Below are 23351 nucleotides of genomic sequence, written 5' to 3'. Positions count from 1 at the left end.
TCAGAAGACATCTGAAGGCAGCCCTGTTCAGGGAAGTTTTTAATATGTGACATTTTAGTGTATCTTTCGTTTTTGTTGGAAGCTGCCCAGAGTGGCTGGGGAAACCCAGCCAGATGAGCGGGGTACAAATAATAAATTATTATTATTATTATTACTTGTAGCCCAGTAAGATTGCCTACCATGAACACGGTCTTAACAGTGAGTCCGTAAGTGACTGTGGAGGCCAATTCTGGATCCCCATGTTCTTCCACAGTGGGGTCATAGATTTCCAGATGGGAGTTGATCACAGTGAGGGTTTGCCAAGTGTGTCTTCCTCTTAGCACGTTTCTCCCTTTCTTCCTGAGTTTGAGCATCTTCAAAGTCCATGACACCTTTGGTAAAGGCTGTTCTCCAACTGGAGCGCTCATAGGCCAGTGTTTTCCAATTGTCGGTGTTAGCCTACATTTTTTTTAAAAAATGTGCCTTGTGAGAGTCTTTAAACCTCTCTTGTTGACCACCAGCATTACGCTTTCCATTTTTGAGTTCGGAATACAGTAGTTGCTTGGGAAGACGATAATCAGGCATCTGAACAACATGACCAGTTCAAAGACTAGGCAAATATATAGGGAGTAAGACGCTCGCTGAGATATCCTGATCCCACGTTGCTCAGGGCTTTAGACAGTAACACTGCGTGTTGCACTGCAAGCTGTTGTGACTGATGTGATGTTGAAAGTAGGTTTGCAATGGGAGACACACAATTTGCAGGAATGACCAAGACTACAGTCGTCTGTCAGTCCTCTGTCCATAGCCAAACAATCTGGATTTAAGGAGTTTTCTCAGCAGTGGACAGGGGCCAACCCTTATTACAAAACATGCCACCACTTTCTAGACTAGCTCCAGCTTCTGAACCAAATGTAAGGGCAGCCCAACATAGAGCACATTGCAATAATCCAATTGCCAGGTTACCAATTCATGGGTCATGGTTGCTAAGCAATCTTTGTCCAGGGCAAAGCTGTAGAATCTTGCCAGAGTTCTGTCACAGTTACTGACTTGGAGATGCCATGCATGCTTTGATAAAACTCTTTTCAACGAACAATCAGAATCTTCCAATTATTCTAGACACCTGCTGAATATTGTTACACACTTACATATGGTGACCCGATTTTGTTGGCTTCTTTTTTCTTTTCTTTTCCAATTGATGCTGTTGTTCCCCATAATTAAATATATTTTGTGCAACTTTGTTTCCTTTGCTACTCTTGTTCTGAATAGCTGAGTTTTGTGATTTCTTCCAATAAGTCACTGTGTTTTAGAGAGAGGTGGGGGAAAATCAGCTTTTCTTTGAAATCTAATTGTACTAATCATCTCCTTTTGAAAGCAAATTTGCGTTGGTCTGTTTATAATTATTAGGACACGATCCAGCAGACTCTAAGCACTTCTGTGTGCTTTAGAATTTAATGGGAGCGGATTACTGAGCTCTCCCTGAAGTTAGGGGGACGAAGTGCCTGAATCATGTCCCTACTTAGCAACTTTGAATTAAATGTGATTTGAAAGGGCTGAGCTACACTCTTAAATTCAAAGTCACCCGTTATACTGAAGACATGACATTCTTCTCGTAATAGTGGCACCACTGATGTATTTATATCGGATAATCTCCTGTGTATTTCAGACTGCATCTCTTCCATGCGTTTGGAACTGTTCCACTTTCCTTTTGACTACACGATATATGTAGGCATTGTACAGGGTTGTACAGTCATGCCCTCGAGCTATATTTCCCGTTGCCCATAATGGTAAAAGGTACTCCTCAAAAACTTGTAGTTTAAAGTGACAATTTAAACCACAAGTCTAGCCAAGCAAGCTACCTTTAAACATAATAGGAGTGGATCTTTCGGCAGTCAAATTATATTTAACCCTGCAGGGCATGGGGGAAAGTAGGTAGGCTTTTTGAGCAGCTGATGCTGAATCTCGGTCAAGTGATCTTTATTCCCCCCTAGAACCATAATTCCCAAATGCTGGTGTCATAGGGTGGGTTCGGGTGGAGGTGATGTTGACTACACAAGCAGGCTTCAAGTTGCCATGCTACATTCCGCTTTCAAGTTGTCATCCTGCATTAAAGAACTACCAGGTTATCTTTAAATGGCCAGTGCAAGTGAATAATGCAGCTACCTTAGGCTTGTTGAAAGCTTTGTAGCATTCATGCTGCTCGACTGCTAGTGGTTTGCAGCGCTCTCGTAAAGCCACTTACATATAGAGATGGATAGAAGTGAAGTGTTGACATAGAGCTGGACTGTCTCCTTTCGAAAACAACAACAGGGCAGACTTTGGTCTTTCCAATTTCCTTTGTGCCTTGTGCAAGGCCAAAATTGGGCATGCCACCTCTCGCCTTCCGTTCTGTTCATTTCATCATGTCATGGATGTGACACCATGTTATGCCCTCGCCCAGTTTGGCAGAACTGGTCACATTGGTATAAATCCACCTCTGACAACAACAACAACTCTCCCCATCTACACCAACCTGCTAGTAGTAGTATTGCAACAAAAACCCTCTAACAATGAAAAAGCGAAAGAGCATTCACAGATTTGCCATTTTTATGTTCTCTTTTCTCAAGGATCTGCACGTGATGTTGTGAGAGGTGATAACATTGGAGAAGCAAATAATAATAATATATTTATACCCCGCCCATCTGGCTGGGTTTCCCCAGCAACTCTGGGTGACTCTCAACAGAATAATAATAATAATAATAATAATAATAATAATAATAATAATAATAAAACTTTAAAAACAGGGCTGCCTTCGGGTGTCTTCTACATGTCAGATAGTTGTTTATTTCCTTGACATCTGATGGGAGGGCGTTCCACAGGGTGGGCACCACTACCAAGGAGGCTTTCTGCCTGGTTCCCTGTAGCTTCACTTCTTGTTGTGAGGGAACTGCCAGAAGGCCCTCAGAGCTGGACCTCAATGTCCAGGCTGAACTATGGGGGTGGAGATGCTCCTTCAGGTATCAAAGGGGAACCTTGAGTAAAAGAAAGGACTGCTCTGGGGATAAATTGTTAGAGATCGCTAATTGGTGACATGGGTGGTGCTGTGGTCTAAACCACTAAGTCTCTTGGGCTTGCCGATCGGAAGGTGGGAGGTTCAAAACCATGTGATACAGTGAGCTCCCATTGCTCTGTCCCAGCTCCTGATAACCTAGCAGTTTGAAACCATGCTTCCAGCTGTGGTGGCAAGGTAAATGGCGTTTCCATGCACCCTGGCTTCCATCACGGTGTTCAGTTGTGCCAGAAGCGGTTTAGTCATGCTGGCCACACGACCCAGAAATCTGTTTGTGGACCCATGCCAGCTCCCTCGGCCTGAAAGCAGAGATGAGTGCTGCACCCCATAGTCGCCTTTGACTGGACTTAAATATCAAGGGTTCCTTTACCTTTTTACTTGTATAGCCATGCAGAGACCTGATTTTGAATTCTTGGGGGACAAATTACAATGAGACACAATTCCTTCATTTTGTCCCCTTTTGCTACAAATGTACGTTGAATATACTTCTTTCATACTAGTACATGAGGTTGATAGTAATTAATAGCACAGAGGGCGTTAATTAGTGAATATTCTGCAACATCCTTTGATAGTATAAAGTGCTACATCCATGCTAAAGTCTCTTACAATGATTTCTTTCATCCTTCTGATCCTTTTTTTCTGTTTGAAATGCAACTCTTTCCTTGATTACTTCTTTCAAACAAACTTTTACAAAGTTATGATACTGAAAATGCAAATCACTAGATACAGTTAGTATAATTTGTATTAGCATTTAGAGTTGATGTAAAGTCCTAGCTATCTACACCCAGAAACTGACACTCTTTGGTTTCAACAGGCCTGAAGTACTGACTCCTCACCTGTGCATATAGCTCAACATCAGGTGGTCATGCTATAACATATTCTGAGGGTTGCTCAAGAAGGAGGCTGCTTGTTCACCTCACTGTTGGAAAATGTCAATAATAATATTATTATTTGTTACTTATACCCCACCCATCTGGCCTCCCCAATGACTCTGGGTGGCTCCCAAAAGAATATTAAAAACAAACAAATAATCAAACAATAAAAACTTCCCCAAATAACCCTAAAATTACTTTTGGCATAATGAATGAATGTGAGAAGTAGACCTTATATTGCAATAGTTGGGACTGCAGCACCATTGTAATAAATGTAACCTTTCATTGGATCTTTTTTAAAAAAAATAATTTTTATTAAGTTTCCATTTACCAAATTAAACTTATCATACCAATTAGTCCAAATTATATCAATACACATCATAAAGTCCAAATGTTTTCCAAATTATAATTTTTTGTGGGGGGTACCCATGCTTCGCGATCGGCAGGAGTCCAATCATCTATATTTCTGCTGCTTTCATGTTTACAATGATGTTTTCAGTCCCATCTTCTCAACTCTTTGTCGTTACTCATTTTCCTTTTAAGTCACCTTCGAGTTCTCTTACCTTTCATTGGATCTTGGGGTAGTAGATACTATGCTGATAAATACATTTGACTCAACCCTATTTTCACTAATTGTTAATGGTAGTTGTTACTTTTTGGACCAGGGGGCAGAATGAGTGGCTTGTTGGCTAAGTGGGGGTGAAGCCAGTGAGTTATTTAACATTATTGCAATGATAATATCTTAATGATAAAGATGATTAATGAAAACATCGATTCAGTGACAACTAATATAATTATTGTGTCATTACGGTGAAGTTGTATACAATGGGGAAAAACAGCACAGAAGTTATCTTCCACCCTTAATGTACCTGTCACAGGCCCCTGCCTTGAGCATCTTGAAAATACAACAAAGAGGAAACAGAAAGGGAAATAGATTCAATTTGGTTCTCTGGTCCCATACTCGCTAAAAAATATTCCACTGGGTTTTACTTACTTCTGAGTAAAATGAATAGAATTGTGTTAGTAACCACAGCTAAGTCATAGCTTCACGATACAATTAACCATTACATATGTGAGAACATCAGACCTATAAAGAGCAAATGCTACTGTCAGGGGTTCAGGAGCAGAGGCGAGGGCAAGGGAGGAAACAGAGAGTGAGGGGGAGGAGTCCGAAGAGAAAATGAGTGATGACGACGACCCGAGATCTCCGAGTCTTTCCAGTGAATCAGAAGATTCACAGAAAGGAGCGCCAGTGGCCAGAGCAAGGGGGGAGCCTAGGGGGACACCCCAGGAAGAAGGGTCCAGAGGGGGCTCAGAGGGCAGCAGTTGGAAATCGGGGCCAGCGTCACCAACAGAGCGCAGTGGAGAGGAAGGGCGCCAGGTATCGAGCTCTGGCAGCTCACAGCAGGGGGGAGGGCATGAGTCAGGAGTGGCCACACCTCCATCGGGGAGCGAAGAAACGGTTAAGCGGAAAGTGGAAGGTTGGGCGCGCGCGCCAAGTTCAAATGCACAGGAAGGTGGCGCAGTAAGCAGCCCGGAAAGGGAGCCAGGTCCTAAAGCCCGACGCAAGGAGACAGAAGGGTCCGGGGGGTCCGCGTCAGAAGAGTCCAGGAAGGAAGAGACCGCGGGGGGCAGAGGGACCCAGAGAAGAATGGTCAGGCGGAAAAGGTGGAGTAAGGCTAGGGTATTAAGCTGGTGTACAGGGGGCGGAGACTCAGATGGAGCTTCGCCGGTCTAACCCATAAGACGTAGAGCTGCACGCAGCAGCTTGAGAATGGAAACTGTAACTCAATAAAGACTTTTATAAAGTGAACGCTGGCTAGCGTGATCCTCTGTGAGCTAGGATCTGGAAGCAGCTCTGACAGCTACCTTTAGCAATATCTATTTTCATTTAAGCTACAGCTGGCTTATTCCCTGGTACACAGATCTAGAAAACAGAAGCAGAGTGTCATAAGAAATAGACAATGACCAAAGATCTCCAAAGTTCCTTTAAGAAAAAAAATTAAGTCCATACTGCAAACTGTAAGCTCCTAGACACAGGAGTTGGGGAGTTACAAGAAGCCAAAATGTTTTGGAGGGAAGCAATATTAAAGAATATTATATGTTGACTGATTAACATTCTACAGCCTTTTAAATGTTTTTTTCTGGAAAGGAGGGTTAATATTTTGTTGTTTTTGTTCTAAGTATTTATTTGTGCTTTTACCTTGTTATTTTTATATTGTGAACGACCCTAAGATCTTGTGATGAAGGGCAGTATACAATGCTTTTTTTCTGGGGGTACGCAGGGGTATGCATACCCCTAAGTATTTTGTGACTATTTGTACTTTTGTCCATTTACTGTATTTATTTTTCCTGATGTGAACTATAAAATGGTGATTTTCTTGAGTCAAAATGAGAGTACCCCTAAAAAAAAATTAAGGGGGGAAAAAGCACTGGCAGTATATAAATATAAATCACCATCATCACCATCAGTTCCAAGTAGTGTAATAGCAAGTTCCTTAATCACTACTCCTCTGGTGCAGTCAGTCAGATATTCACACAAAATATATTTAAGCTTCTTATGTTTTATAGAAGTAGGGATTGACTTAAGTCAAAATCCCTTCCGTGTTTGATCAAACACACAGGTCAATACACAGCTCCATCTCCCCAACCAATGTAAAATTGGGGATGAAAGTGTGAAACAACTGCACACTTGCCCCATTAACTGGATTACCAATGCTAGGATTTCTGTGTCGTCAACTACTGTTTTTTGAGAATGTCCACTGTAAATTAACATGATAATGTTAATGATAACCACCCTGGTGCTAGCTGTACTTTTCTGGTCTTGTTGTGTTCAACGTCCTTCCCAACCAGGGATCTGTGTTCTTGCAAGTTAGGATAATGGTTCACACATCCGAAGAAGTGGATTTGCATATGCGGCAATAAATTTGCTAGTTTTTAAAGGCACTATGGGATTCTGTTGTCACAAGGTCTCTTGCTTCCAGGCCCATCACAAAGGCCTGTTCCTGGACTTGGGGGGGGGGGGATAGCAACTCTTGAAAGTACTGTTAAGGTTTTTTTGTTTTAATTACAATAATTTATCCTCAGTGAGATTCAATCATCTTGCGTAAGCCCATGTAACATTTCCAGATCCTTTAATTCTGAAAGAAGCGTGAGTCAGAGAAAAAGGAAAAGTCAAAAGGATAGAGAATGCTAATAAGCATGTTCAAACAGCCAAAGGAAAACACAGGCCCTCCGCTGGTGATTTAGATTTACAAACTAAGCAGCACTATGCACGAAGGATTCAAACTGCAGGTTTAAAATGCTAGGAATATTCACAGAGATCATAAGAAGACTGGGAAAGATGGGGAGACCTGCTCCTCTACCAACATATGCACAAACACAGATCTCCCTCCTCTTCCTTCCCTTCATCCCACCCCAGTTTTTCCTGGGAATCAATGCTACCCCACCCCACCCCCGCCTTCAGTGTCTCAGCCTCCTCTGATTTCTACTACACTCATCCTGAAATGACAAAGTCTGCCCTTGTGAAAGAAGCATTGCAGCTACCGCTTTGAAATTTGGCGGGCTTCATCTCCTCAGAAGGGTCGACTGTGTCAGTGAATTGCATCCAGTTTGGATAATAATGAAGTTATAGGCTCCCTGGCCCCTTTTTATGAAAGAAAGAATCAAACTTTAAAGGTGCCTTGCATGAAAACCCCTGCGTGCTTCTGCCTACAATTTGGCAGGCTTAATCTATTCTGAAGTGACTACTGGCCCTATAAATTCATGCGGGTGACGCTGTGGTCTAAACCACTGAGCCTCTTGGGCTTGCCAATCAGAAGGTCAGTTCAAATCCCTATGATGGGGTGAGCTCACGTTTCTCTGCCCCAGCTCCTGCCAACCTAGGAGTTCGAAAGCACAGCAGTGCAAGTAGATAAATAGATACTGCTGTGGAGGGAAGGTAAATGGCATTTCTGTGCGCTCTGGTTTCTGTCACGGTGTTCCGTTGTGCCAGAAGCGGTTTAGTCATGCTGGCCACATGACCTGGAAAGCTCTCTGTGGACAAACGGTGGCTCCCTCAGCCTGAAAAGCAAGAGGAGCACTGCAATCTCATAGTGGCCTTTGACTGGACTTTACCGTCCAGGGGTCCTTTACCTTTTTTACCTATAAATTCACCCACTTCAGCCAGAAGGGGGAAAGTTAGAGCTTTTTTTCAAATTCTCCAGTATAGTGAATTTTCATAGTTCAAAGTGGAGAGAGCACAGAGCAACTCAGACAAAAATAGGTTGTTGTTTCTTTTCAAAATAATGAAAATAACAATGCGCAGATCTAGATACATATTATCCCACATCACTGAAATTAACATTCTGTAAGAATTCGTTTATTTGCAATGAACCTACGCACACTTTTGTTAGTTTGATTTCTAGATTGTGGCTTTCCCTTTTGTTAAAAAATGACTCATGTGCCCAGAGTTTCTCTGGAGAATGCAATCTTTCATTGTAAAGCTTCTTAAAGGATAATTTCTTAATGGAGTACATGCAGATATAAGCACTCCTAATCTCCCTTTCTCCCTCTCTCCCTTTTAAGCATACTCTGGAGACTAGTGACAAACTGATGTAAGGCACATAACTAGTAAGCTACCTGATATTACATACTTGGTTTAGCAAATTGCTGCCAAGGGATGCTCCATATCCCTCCCCCTCCCCCTCCCCCCACTGTGACTTTCGTCTCCTTTTCTGGATTTCAGCATCATTTTTTCTAAGTTCAAAATGGTTCAGATGTGGCATGGATTCTGGCAGCGTTCCCCCCATAGTTCTAACCTTGAAGTTTTACATTGCAATATAAAAATAAGATTATCATCCCTATGGATCGATGCCTATTTTACTTCTGGAAAGTTACATGCAGTCAAATATTTGCAAGATGTGCAACACACACAAACTTCCCAGTTGAGCAATTTTCCTACCCCTTTTCCAAAATGCTTTTGTTTCCCTTGAAATTCATCTGTTGTTGTTGCTCAGGCAGTCCTTCCACAGTTGGATTTTGCCATAGAAAATGCTCATGCAGATGTGTTCACACACTGAGGAAATTCCAGTAGTTTAAAGCTTTCCTTTGTTTTTGTTTTTTTTTAGTAAATCTTTTTTTGTTTAAAATAAAGACACAAAAGATTATTTACAACAGAAGCGAATAAGAAAAAAGAAAGAAAAAGAATCAGGATAAAGAAAGAAAAACAAAAACTGTATACAAAAGGATAACAATCAAATAAAAATTTTGGGTATAAAACTTCCAATTGTCTTATTATACTATTTATATCGTCATGGTTTTCTCACACAGATTTGCGTTATATCATATTTTTTCATATACTCCAGGAAAATATTTGTTACATGTTTTTTACTTACGGGTATCATTCAAGTTCTGCTAGTATGGTATTATTTGTACAGTATAGTCTTAGCTTTTCTTTATTATTAAGATTTCGTGAAGAGGAAAACCCCAAGCTCACTTTAGAGTGCCTTTTGGACTTTAGGTGAAATTGTAGTGGGATTTGTAAGCCTAGGCCAATGTAATGGCTAATATTTAGAAATATAACAAGGAGACAATATACGTAACCCCAAAGGATCCATTTTGCATTCCTATTTGGATAAGACCTGAACCAGCTTCAATTAGATTGTGTTAGTCCTTGGATTTAAAAGCCTGTTGATGCTTATGCAGCAGGTTTTAGCTGCATGCAACACCCTTTCCCAAATCTGACATTCACTGGCTTTGGGATACTGATTATCGGGACTCTAGAAATCACATTGCAGGGTGGGTAGGTATCATATTGTTCCTCCCAATATGATGCTCAGTATGACTTGCAATTTTTCTGCACATCTCATAGCTCTAATTTTCTAACCTCCCTGAGCATGACTCTTTGCCTTCCAGTTGAGTATGATTGGGTGGCAGCATACAAGGGAGCAGCCACACATCCCATTGAGATTTGGATCTGGAGATGATTGAGGCAGACTGACTGTAAGCCCAGCAATATTTGAATATGGGCATATACATGCAAGAAAATGATTCTCCTGGGCCCTGGGATTGCTTAGGTTGTTTCTAGGGATGGGCAAATCTGTCCATTTTTCAGATTCTCATTTTCCCAGTTATAAATTCAATCCTCCGACTCAGTTTGAGATTTCTTTTCTTTTAAAAATCCTCATGAAAATTCACCAGCACTTCAGTATGAGTTATCCTAATACACATTGGTTCTATGCAATTTCTCTGATGTACACATATTTGCAAAGCAATGTTTTAACTTATTTCCACTAATATAGGCATTTTTATGCAAATGTTATCCCGGCAAATGTGTATGTACTTCTGTACGCAGTACTTGGCTCAAGAACTGCGTCACAAATTCAGAGAGATACGAATTTCCAAGGATGGGTGTGTTTCAGTTAGGACATTTTTTCAGAAACTGCAAATTAGTTAGATTCACCTTTTTATCTGAACGGAATCAAATTTCTTCCCCTTCCCTAGTTCCTAATGAATACTCAGTTGCATACACAATCTAATTCTAATGCATCTTGTCAAAAGTTTATGATGGGGGAATAAAGGGAGGCTGAACTCATTTAGACTCCTTGAGCCTCCTCTGCACTTCAAAAAATACTTGCTTAAAGTTTATGAAGGGGAATACAAGTACTGACAAGCTATGTAGTCTCTTGAAGCCCTTGCAAATAATAAATGCAAATAATAAATACGGAAGAGGGGAGGAGAAGGACCCAGACTGCATGCCAGTTCTAGCTTGGGAATCCCATTAAGGGCTTAGGTACGTGTGTAAGAGAAAGAATGCTCGAAGTTGCAGAGCCAGTGTGGTGTAGTGGTTAAGAGCAGTGGACACGTAATCTGGTGAACCGGGTTCGATTCCCTGCTCTTCCACATGCAGCTGCTGGGTGACCTTGGGCTAGTCACACTTCTTTGAAGTCTCTCAGCCCCACTCACCTCACAGAGTGTTTGTTGTGGGGAAGGAAGGGAAAGGAGAATGTTAGCCGCTTTGAGACTCCTTCGGGTAGTGATAAAGTGGGATATCAAATCCAAACTCTTCTTTTTCTTCAGAGGAACAAAGGAGGGGAAGAGTAATATAGAGGTTGTCAACATGGTGTCCTTCAATTGTTTGAGACTGCAGTTTCTGCCAGCCTCAGCCAGTATGGCCAATGGCCAGCGATAATGGGAGTTGTAGTCAACATCTGAAAAGAACTACAGTGGGTACCTCTGAGTTAATGGGACGTCCCCTTTCTTGCTATGAAAAAGGGTGTAAGTGAGATGCAAATAAGGGGGGAATGTGTGTGCATCCTTTTGGTTTCAGGTCCCTAACTTGAGTGGGTGCAAGTGCATTTACAGTGGTACCTTGGGTTACAGATGCTTTAGGTCACAGACACTTCAGGTTACAGACTCCACTAACCCAGAAATAGTACCTCAGGTTAAGAACTTTGCTTCAGGATGAGAACAGAAATTGTGCGGCAGCAGCGAGAGGCCCCATTAGCTAAAGTTAAGAACAGTTTCAGGTTAAGAATGGACCTCCAAAATGAATTAAGTTCTTGACCCAAGGTACCACTGTACTGTGTTGTCATGCTAATGCGATGCTTGGTTGTGTCTATGTGATGCTTCGGGGCCCTCGATAGCCAATCAATAGACGGATACAGATTCCAGAGGTTCCAGTCTCCCTGGAGAACCACTCGCATGGTCTATGCTAATAGAGTATAGCCAGTGTAAACTACTTTCTTGTCACTGGATGATGGATCCTGAGAGGTTTCCATGAGTTTTGAACTCAGTTGCTGAGATAATACTCAAAGTTACAGGGGAGCATGCTATCCTGGCAACACTTTTCTGGTGACACTGCGGGGATATGCAAAATACTCTTGAAAAACATTCACTAGTCTTACTGACTTTTTGTATCAAAATATGTACCATTAAGCACAAATGCCATTTTTGATTCACTCACATCCGTGCTGCAATGAGCAGAGGAGTGCAAAATCATACCCATAGCTAAATTCTGATCTCCACATTATTCCAAGAGGTGCAGGTCAGGTACTTTCATATAACTCCAATTTCCTCAAGCATCCCTGGGAATGATAAAGGGAAAGGTTTTGAAAGTAAAAATAAAGAGGAAGTTGCATTTCACTGGAAGAATAATTATTCAGCTTTATAAAGGTGTTTTCATCTGGAAGATGATTATTTTCATCGTGAGACTTGTTCTGTTGGCACCTGTCTGTCTATACAAGAGAGCTTACTCGTACTGCCACCATCTAATTAGCAGTAATGGTATTCTCCATGGTTTATGCTTGGGCTGTAGCACAACTTTGAGACGCTTGCATACAGACATCAGTGAGCACATTATTAAATTACACAGTCTCCTAAGCATGCACTGTTTCTCCGTGCCCCAGTTCTTCATGCCTTGGTGAGCCGGTTCTGCTCTCTGAAGCTGCAAGGCTTCAGCCTGAGCAGACGCTGCAAACTCTTGATGAGCTAAGGGCTGGTTTTTAGATGCTTGCCAAGTTTTTATACTGCTTCCATTTCTCTGATAAACTCAGTAGCTGACTGACAGGGTGAGAGTGCTGAAAAGCAAATGCCCAGAGACTCCACATTTTATCTCCCCTGGAGGGAGAAAGTGTCTTTCTATAGGCAGTCAGTGTCATTCAATGGAAATCACACTTCAGGGCAGGAAATTACCTGGAGGACACAGGAAATGTTAACCTGGTTCATTCAGTTTTAATCTAGATTGTTGAAAGCATGCTAGCATATTGTGCCCTCTCTATCCTAGGGCATCCACCATTTAAAAAAATAAATTAAAAATGCTCAATAAACAGAATAAATATCAGGTGCAACTATTTCAGACACTTTTTGTTTTTAAAGGGTCAAATTTATAATCATCCAAGTTACTTCCTATAATAAATATAAACTACCTGTATCCAGGCAGAGGACCTTCTTGGTGGTGGCGCCATCCCTGTGGAACGCCCTCCCATCGGATGTCAAGGAAAGAAACAACTATCTGACTTTTAGAAGACAACTGAAGGCAGCCCTGTTTAGGGAAGTTTTTATTATTTGATGTTTTATTCTGTTTTAAATCTGTTGGGAGCTGCCCAGAGTGGCTGGGGAAACCCAGCCAGATGGGTGGGGTATAAATTTTTTATTATTATTATTATTATTATTATTATTATTATTATTATTATTATTATTATATCCTTTTATACTGGTTCAACATTTTTCCACACCTTTCCCCATAGTCATTTGTATTAATTTTCCTATGGACATAAGAATTGTGCAGTTAATTATCATATTTGATTTACATCAGACAACACTTTAATATACTTAATAATTAGCCTGCATTGCCTTAGTGGATATCAGAAGCAAAACTGGATGGTGGAGGTCTATATACAAAATTGCAGATTCAGTTTATGTATACGTTTGGCCCAAGAAATAATTGCTACAGTTGGTATACCGAGGTATGTTTGTTACAATATACTTTCATAGATAACTTCAAATGTTTTGGCAAGCCTGTGTCATTTTTACAGGCCCCGTGACTTCAGGGTTTTCTTTGCAACTATAAAGTTAAGGAGGAAAATAAATGGAGACTCTCAGAATGCAGAAAAAAGGTGTGCAAGACTTACAGATGGGATCAAGGTTGTTGCGAGAAGCCAGTGGACCTAGCTTCCCCACCCTTCTGTTGGTGGTTGGTTTATAATCATAATTGCAGTGGTACCTCGGTTCTCGAACGTCTCCATTGACAAACATTTCAGAACCCGAACGACGAAAACCCGGAAGTAAATGCTTCCATTTTTTAATGTGCCTCAGAAGTTGAATGGCTTCCATTGCATGTTTTTAAATTTTCTCAATTGAATTTGCAGACAGCACTTTCTGCTTCAGTTTTTGAACATTTCAGAACTTGAGCTGTCTTCCAGAATGGATTACATTTGAGAACCGAGTTACCACTGTCTTTCGTTCCTACACAGAAGATGAGAAACTGTGCATCCTAACTGTAACTTTCATGTTGTTGTTGTTGTTAGCAAACATTGATTAAAGGATGCGTGCATTACGAAGCTGAAATCAAGCCCTTTAGAGGGTTTTGCCTGTACTGGAAAGTAACAGTGCGAATTTTAGTAGCTATAGATGGAGACTGGTTTATGTTCTGAGGTGCATAAGAATGCAAATAATGTCATAAATGCTTGTATGCTGTGCTTGTCTTTTTTAAAAAATAAGCATATTATAGGTCACAGATGGAAAATTTATGGCTGCGTGAGCAGCATGCTGGTTCATATGTGGTTAACTGTGCAGCTGCTTTGTTCCAGACTTGACATATGGGAATGAGGCAAAGATGAGGCAGCCATGTACCGTAACTTCCCATTGCAGTACATATCCCTTTATGACCCGGACCTCAGCTGGTGGGCTGAGGGAAATATATGGAGTACTGTGTAGGTGCACAACAAAGAGAGAAAGTGGGAATGCACATGAGGTTAACAGAAACATTTTGCATGCACACACACCAGTTTTGAAATAAATGTGGGATTTTATCCTCAGATGGAGAATCTGAGGAATTTATTTTCATTTGATGCAATTAGCAGAATTTCTCTGTATGGGTTTTTCATATGTTCTTAGGTCACTGGAAAAAAATAATAATTTTGAAGACTGCCCCTCAGATGAAAATTTGAAGAATTTTGAAAGAAGCCAAAAGAGTTTCAATAAGATGAATGAAATACCTTGGGTCAGTGGGGTTGGGGTTAAATATCCCCGGGTATATGGTGTATATGGGTTCAAGAGAGAACAGAAACAGGAAACTCTGAAAAATGAATATTTTGGACTAGGCCTTACAGAGCTGCACACTACCCAGTCTTGCTGTAGATTAAAATTATTAACTTGTCAAATTAATTCTATACTATGCATACACTTTAATGAGTACAGAATGAAAATATCCAGAAGTTATTTTTGTACTGTAAAAAAATAATGCTTAGTGCGTTAAAGGTTGCTTACCTAAACTGTACTTACAATGTAATACAGCACAGAGTGAGTCTTGTTGACTTTATGGCAACTCTTTTATGTTTTAAGAGTTTTCTAAGGGAAAGATTCCCTTGTGTTCACTATACGAACACGGCTGCTCTCGATTACCAGGGCTTTTTAAATGCACAGAAATACACCATTGCTTTCAGCTAGGTGATCATGAAAGTTCCTGCACTTAAGGCAACAAACAGAATTCAAGCAGGAGTCTCAAAAGGGGTAGATATGGCAGGCCAGGGGTGGAAGAGAGACGTGAAACTACTATAGGAATCCATTAAGCAGCCTTGCCTGCCATCTCCATGTGCATTAGCTAGTTTTGTAACTTCGACAAATTCCATCCAAGCTTTCATTCCACTGACCTAATTTAACAAGAAGGAAATTCAATAACAACTGCTAACATCCAAGAATTATTTCCCCAGAGAAATCTAACAACACTTTGACATCAAATGGGAAAGTGCGGAAAGTAGAATATATATGCCTATGAAGCTAGGAGCGAAGAAACAGACCTGTGTAAAGTGTATCCCTCTCACACTGGTAGTCCAAAAAGTGCTCCATTTGATTAATCTGTTGTTGCTTTTTTTAAAAAAAGCTATAGATATAGTGGGCAGTCCTTATTGCCACATACTGAACTCTGAGCAATAAAGCCAAGTGTTTTCTGCTATATAAATATTAAAAATGTGCATCTATTTGTACACCACCTGTCAGGGAAATGTTTTCCTGAAGCAGAATCTTTGTGCCACATGAAAACTTCCTCCAAAGATCTCCATGAGCAGCAGGAGATTGTGTGTTTGTTGATGATGACACGAGAATCTTCAATGCTGCTGTCATTGTGAACAGAGCTGATTATCACTTGGCAGGACCAGGAGAGAGGGTACCTAGAATTGGCTCCCCCTCACTTCACAATGAGTGATGGACGTTGTCAGAAATGACAGCAGAGACCATCTCTCTGGTAGAATGTGCTTGCGGTTCTCAGATCGCTGGATGTCATTTTCCCAGACAAATGATCCACACATGGGAGTCTTGTTTCCATGAACAAATTGTCCTTGATGTATAGGGGCATATATGTCTGACTATGTATGCTCTCTGGCACGATAGTTTGACTAAAAATCCCTATATTGTTTCATTTATGCTGCAGATTGAATATTGCAGTTTGAAGCAACTGGAAGCATAAGAACTGACTCCTTTGGAAATGAAACATTGCCCAGGCCCATGGAAATATTCTTTAAACTTTCTGATAGAACTTTCTTTAAAACAGAATTAAAACATCAAAAATACCTATACAATGTCATGTGCTGTCCAGCACAGGCTCGGCATCTTACAAATATGAAATAATCCAAAAGAATTTATAAGCAAAGGCCCCTCTCTTTCTCTCCAGCCTACTTTCCAGCCTCCGGGTTGTTTGCTCTCCCTTCAGGAGAGCAACCATTTCCTTGCATTGTTCTCCCTGTAGCATTCAGAGAGACAACTGTATCTGCATGTTCACTCTATTGAGTTTGGAAGACAAAGACTCAAGGCAACTCCTTTTAAAATGAAGATCGAGGCTCAATACCTCTCATATGATCCCAGGTTACAACCCTCACATGTTAGTTACCAGAGAACAGTTAGTTAATCATTAACCCATTAAGGAGCTCAGAGTCCTTTAGAAAATAACGTTGGAAAAACTCCATTGTTAGCAACCCTTCAGAAATCCACATTTACCCATTTTCCATTTTAAACCTTCATTAATTTGTATACATTTTTCATTTCTGTGTGAATTAAACCATTATACCGTATTTTTCGCTCTATAACACACACCCAGCCATAACACACACGTAGTTTTTAGAGGAGGAAAATCTGTAGGCATGCCACCCGTAGGCATTTCCTCCATAACACGCACAGACATTTCCCCTTACTTTCTAGGAGGAAAAAAGTGAGTGTTATGGTGCAAAAAATACGGTACTTAACAATTTACATCTGTTTTGGGCAACATAAATGTTTCATCACACTTTATAATTTAGTGATGTTGTACCATAATGGTTATTTGAAACCAAAGAGCCTTTGTTTTCCCCAATGTAAATTTCTCAATAATATCCCTACAGAAAAAGCAAGGGCATGGTTGGCAAACCCATTTTTTCTCGCAAGATTACTAGGAAGACCACAATGAGTTATTTCGGTCCAAAGCTTATCTATCAACAGCATTAGTACCACACCTGTAATAAGATTCACACCATGGCTGTGAGCTACAGGTATTTTATGGATAATGCTCTGTAATGAAGGATGCATGACCATTGGTGATAACCTTTAGAGAGAACAAAATTAGTTGCAGGACAATGTAATAAATTTAATCACTGATACAGGGACGAGGAACCTGTAGCCTTCCAAATGTTGTTGGACTCCAGTTCCCATCATCCCCAGTCAGCATGGCGAAGAAGAAGAAGAAGAAGAAGAAGAAGAAGAAGAAGAAGAGGAGGAGGAGGAGGAGGAGGAGGAGTTTGGATTTGATATCCTGCTATGGGCGTCTTACCCATAGAGGCTAGTGGCGTGGGGCGCCAGGGTGCCAAGTTCTGGAGGGTGCCAGGGAAGAGTGGATACAATCTGCTGGGCATCTCTTTGGCTCTGTCCCACATGGGCTGTTAGGACTGCAGCCCAATATATTAGTCAGGCATGGTAAGGAGTGGGTGGCACTGTGGTCTAAACCAGTGTTCCCCAACCTTGGGCCTCCAGCTGTTTTTGGACTACAACTCCCATCATCCCTCGCTAGCAAGACCAGTGGTCAAGGATGATGGGAATTGTAGTCCAAAAACAGCTGGAGGCCCAAGGTTGAGGAACACTGGTTTAAACCACTGAGCCTCTTGGGCTTGCTGATAAGAAGATCAGTGGTTCAAATCTGTGCGATGGGGTGAGCTCCCATTGCTCTGTCTCAACTCCTGCCAGCCTATCAGTTCAAAAGCACATCAGTGCAATAAATAGGTATCGCTGTGGCAGGAAGCTAAATGGCATTTCTGTGTGCTCTGGTTTCCATCAGTGTTCCATTGTGCCAGAAGCGGTTTAGTCATGCTGGCCATATGACCCGGAAAGCTGTCTGTGGACAAACACCGTCTCCCTCAGCCTAAAGCGAAATGTGTGCCTCAACCCCATAGTCGCCTTTGACTGGACTTAACCATCCAGGGATCCTTTACCTTTACCTTTTTTATAGCCTGCATTAGAGCTGTATATGTGTGTGTGCGCACACACACATTTTTATGGGCACACAGCCCCCCCCCCATATATCAAGTAATTTTGACTTCAGGGGAAATGTAACCACTTGTAACTGGCATAGTATTTTGGATTCCAATCTGTGTCATTCAAGCTGTTATACTCATTAGATATGGTCTACAGGCATCTTCTTTGAGAGAAGACAGCTCAGTTGATTCCCTAAAAAAAATGCACGTTATACAAGGCGACAAATCATTTACAATTCAACGTTAAGCTGAATGACTCATTGCTGCAAGTTCTGGCCTATGCAAAAATGCACATTGTTTTCAGTAGTTTTGGTGTGAATATCCCTGTCACTTTCAGATGATGCGTGAAGCTCAACTTCTGTATTTAATCAACAGATGAGTTGGGTAAGAAGCTGCATCAATAGGAGTATAGCATCTAGATCAAGGGAAGTAATAGTGCCACTGTATTCTGCTGTGGTCAGACCTCACCTGGAGTACTGTGTCCAGTTCTGGGCACCACAGTTCAAGAAGGACACTGAAAAACTGGAACGTGTCCAGAGGAGGGCAACCAAAATGGTCAAAGGCCTGGAAACGATGCCTTATGAGGAACGGCTAAGGGAGCTGGGCATGTTTAGCCTGGAGAAGAGGACGTTAAGCGGTGATATGATAGCCATGTTCAAATATATAAAAGGATGTCACATAGAGGAGGGAGAAAGGTTGTTTTCTGCTGCTCCAGAAAAGCGGACACGGAGCAATGGATCCAAACTACAAGAAAGAAGATTCCACCTAAACATTAGGAAGAACTTCCTGACAGTAAGAGCTGTTCGACAGTGGAATTTGCTGCCAAGGAGTGTGGTGGAGTCTCCTACTTTGGAGGTCTTTAAGCAGAGGCTTGACAACCATATGTCAGGAGTGCTCTGATGGTGTTTCCTGCTTGGCAGGGGGTTGGACTCGATGGCCCTTGTGGTCTCTTCCAACTTTATGATTCGATGATTCTATGATTCTAAAAGGGTACGGTTAACATGAATTCAGTCCAGTATGTATCACAGCAGCACAACCATGCTTAGCATTTATCCCATGCATTAGAATAGGGGTGGGAAAGCTGTGGCAATCCGGAGGCTGTTGACTCCAAATCCCATTAGCCCCAGCCAGTATGGCCAGTGGTCAGGGCTCAACAGAGTTGTAGTTCAAAGGTTCTCCATTGCTTTTTTAGAATATTTGAAACACTTTTCTCTTAATTGCCCCAGCAATTCTTACAACCATTCAGTTGAATGAGGGTGCCTTGTTCAAAGCCACCTAAGCAGATGCAAGACCTGAAGCTTCCTAATTTGTAGTTAATTCTTTAAGTCACATGCAGATAAAAAAATGGCAGTAATTTGTAAATGCCTGTGTGTATTTGTGTGTGTGTGAAAGAGAGTGACTGAATACTCTGAGAGCTACTCTGGTTTATTTTAATAACCACAGCTGAAGCTACACCAACCAGAATTTAATGCTAGTTTGAAAGCACGTCAAAATGCAAATAGATAAATAGGGACCACTCCGGCTGGAAGGTAAACAGTATTTCCGTGCACTGCTCTGGTTCGCCAGAAGCAGCTTAGTCATGCTGGCCACATGACCTGGAAGCTGTCTGCAGACAAACGCTGGCTCCCTTGGCCTATAGAGCGAGATGAGCGCGCAACCCCAGAGTCGGTCACAACTGGACCTAATGGTCAGGGGTCCGTTTACCTTTACCTTTACCCAAGACTGGGAGCTGCTACCCCTACTTTTTAGATCACGATATCCCACTTTTCTGTCAAGGACCTTGAGGTGGCATACATGGCAAATGTAAAGATAAAGGGACCCCTGACCATTAGGTCCAGTCACATATGACTCTGGGGTTGTGGTGCTCATCTCACTTTACCGGCCGAGGGAGCCGGCATACAGCTTTTGGGTCATGTGGCCAGCATGACTAAGCCGCTTCTGGCAAACCAGAGCAGCACACAGAAATGCTGTTTACCTTCCCGCTGGAGCAGTACCTATTTAACTGCTTGTACTTTTTGCTTTCGAACTGCTAGGTTGGCAGGAGCAGGGACTGAGCAACGGAAGCTCACTCTGTCGTGGGGATTTGAATCGCCAACCTTCTGATCGGCAAGCCCTAGTCTCTGTGGTTTAACCCACAGCACCACCCGCGTCCCTGGCATACATGATACTCCTCCCCATTTATTCCCACAATAAATAAGGCTGAGGTCACCCAGTGAGCTTGGTGGCTGAGTGCATTTTTGAACTCTGGTTTCACAGGTTGTAGTCCAAAACTGGATCCAGGAAGAAGAGTTCCTGGAACTCCAGGAAGGGTGAAGTTGTCTCAGGTTGATGTGCACCTTTCTTATTTCTTTCAGGTGGATTTCCAGCTTACTATTGCATGTCCTCTGATTTGTCTAAGACACTGCTTCTCAATCTTTTAAACCCATGCCTCCTTTTGCTAACATAACCCCCACTCTTCAAACCTGGCTCCCCAGATTACTTCATCTGAATTTTCAAATGGATTGAAAAAATGTGACTTTAATTTTATTCAGTGGTACCTTGTTTCTCAAACGCCTTGGTACTCAAACAGCTTGGAACCCAAACACTGCAGACCCAGAAGTAAGTGTTTCGGTTTGCGAACTGTTTTCAGAAGCCAAACGTGCTCTGCTTTTGAGCGCAAAACTTCCATTTTGAGTCTGTTTTTGCTATTTATTTTGCCTTTTTGTTTTAGCAGCTCTTTTTTTTTACCATGGAACCCAGTTCAGCTACTGATTGATTGATTGATTGATTGACTGATTGATTGTGTGACTGTGGTTTATTGCTTCCATTTTATGGATCAATGGTCCCGTTAGATAGTAAAATTCATGTTAAATTACTGTTTTAGGGGTAGTTTTTAAAAGTCTGGAATCGATTAATCCATTTTGCATTACTTTCTGTGGGAAAGCGCACCTTGGTTTTGGAATGCTTTGGTTTTGGAACGGACCTCCGAAACAGATTAAGTTTGAGAACCAAGGTACCACTGTACTTATACTTTCTGGGAGGAACACTCACCCCCTGCAAGATTTTCGTATGCCCTCTCTCTGGGCTTAGCTTCCCCCTTGGTTCACAAACACTGCTCTAAAAATATGATGATCAAAGCAGGCAAAGTGGTTGTCATGGTTTGGTTATAGTACTAAACTCATTGCAAAACAGTCTATTGAAAATGCAAGTGTGAGTTTGTCAGGAAAACACAAAACCATTTTTTTAAAAAAAAAACACAACAGCAGTAATTTCTAACTAATACTCTGTGTAGATATAAAGTGATAAAGGTCAGGGCTTTGCACTTAGAATTACAGAGTCTACTGATTGCTAATTCATTTCTAGGGAACAAAACGATTTGCAAAGCGTATACATTGTTAATCGGTCAAGGCAAGCCTCATTATTTTTTTCTTTTCTTTTTTTGAAGTACTGTAATAATGGGCATAGCTCCCTCATCTGATTCAGAAGGGGGTGTTAAAGTGGATTCCTTTGGAGAGTATTTGCTTGATGCTCTAAATTTAATCCAGCTCAGATAACTCTATATTAAATTGTGGCCCTGTGTACTCCCAGGTATGTCATTGAGAGTGGGATGAGATGCACAAGCTTCCGTGACTCCTCCTTTGTGTGGCAAGGTCCCAAACCCACCCGGGAAGTGGAATAAAAACACATGAAGCAGTATTTTAGGTTAATGGGTGAAAAAAGCCGCAGCTTTATTGGTTACAGAATGTGAGTGGTATTGGCTTAGGCATTGGAAACCACACAACTATATCTGACTCCTGCCCATCTGCAGGAGTCTTGGAAGGGTTAACCACCAGTAGGGGGAGCCCTGCTGATGCACATCAACTAGGAACTCCCCCAGGGTCACTGCTAGGGGTCGTGCCACAACCCCCCCCCCCCCGTCTGGGGCTTCAGACAGAGACCATGCCCCCCAGATTCCTTTAGCGGAATACCCTTGAATTAGGAGGGGTAGGTGATGGCCACTACCTCCCCTCCCCTTCGACCAAATACTCCAATACCTAACTGCCAAACCTTACACAGTTGTGACAATTTGCTATGAGGTAGGTGAAAAACCAAATGGCTGGTGCCAATTTGCCAAGTGGAAAAAATTCCTACCAGGCCCCTTGGACAACCAAGGTGACCAACCAAGGTCCTTAGCAAGGTCAAGAAATAAAGAGCCTAACCTAAGGGAGGGATGGCGGGAGAACTGACCGAGCAGGGAGAAAACAGGGGTGAGTCCTCAGCCACGGACAGTTTAAAAAGCCTGTGCCACACCCCCGGACCATCCGGGTTGGACGGCCTAAGGATGATGTGGCCAAGGACCAACCAATGGCGCAGGGGCTATCCCACCACATGCGCGTGGGGAGGGCTTGCTCCCAGCCTTCAACATCATCTCCCCAGGAAGGAGAAATGGCTTTACCATCAGAAGGGAGAGTCGTAGAGTTGTACAGTTGGAAGGGACCCTGAGGATCATCTAGTCCAACCTCCTTATAAGGCAAGAATATGCAGCTGTTCCATATGGGGTTCAAACCTTCAACATTGGGGAAAACAAAAGACGAGCTTGTCAAAGCCTCTATGACACATTGGGCAATAGATATAGGACGTAATATAGATTTTAATCTCTGGGGGAAACTTTGGAAGAGTGATCTGAAGTTTACAGAATGTTATTCCTCGAAGGAGAACTACCCGAAAATGATGTACCAATGGTATTTAACTACGAGTAGACTTAGATGTATAAGACTGAATTTAACTCCGAGTAGACTTAGACCTGAAGTTTACAGAATGTTATTCCTCGAAGGAGAACTACCCGAAAATGATGTACCAATGGTATTTAACTCCGAGTAGACTTAGATGTATAAGACTGAATTTAACTCTGAGTAGACTTAGATGTATAAGACTGAATTAGATAAGTGCTGGAGATGCAATGTGGCTGAGGGTACATTCTTTCATATGTGGTAGACCTGTAAAAGGGTAAAAGAGTATTGGGAAATAATTCATAACAAATTTCAAAAATATTTAAAAGTATACTTTTCCAAAAAACAAAACAGAAAACAACAACCCAGAGTCCTTTTTGTTGGGGAGAATTCAGACGGAAATTCCCAGGCGTCAAAAAAGGTTATTTATGTATGCCACTACTGCGGCCCGTGTTTTGGTAGCCGCAAAATGGAAAACAAGCAAGGTTCCAACCAAAGAAGAATGGTGACTTAAACTGATGGAATATGAGCAGCTTGCAGACCTAACATATAGAATAAGAGAACAAGAAGA

General features: G+C 41.8%; 1 protein-coding gene and 1 long non-coding RNA gene across 8 annotated transcripts in view; one reads left to right on the top strand and one right to left on the bottom strand.

Moving 5' to 3' along the window:
* The window catches only part of LOC308593934, a 373867-nt gene that overhangs the window by 158224 nt on the left and 192292 nt on the right, over positions 1–23351 (bottom strand). The window lies entirely within an intron of this gene.
* The window catches only part of LOC308593732 (cadherin-10), a 419208-nt gene that overhangs the window by 313070 nt on the left and 82787 nt on the right, over positions 1–23351 (top strand). Inside the window, exon 1 of one of the 7 annotated variants that reach the window (XM_081206332.1) lies at positions 15406–15426. The exons of the other annotated variants lie outside the window; for them this stretch is intronic. The gene's annotated coding sequence lies outside the window, so the exon portion shown is untranslated. Of the gene's footprint in view, positions 1–15405; positions 15427–23351 lie in introns of those variants that run through there. 7 annotated transcript variants of the gene reach the window in all.

The sequence above is a fragment of the Podarcis bocagei genome (assembly GCF_964188305.1).
Source record: "Podarcis bocagei genome assembly, chromosome: 8".
NCBI lineage: Eukaryota > Metazoa > Chordata > Lepidosauria > Squamata > Lacertidae > Podarcis > Podarcis bocagei.
This window is presented reverse-complemented; position numbering and strand designations above follow the sequence as displayed.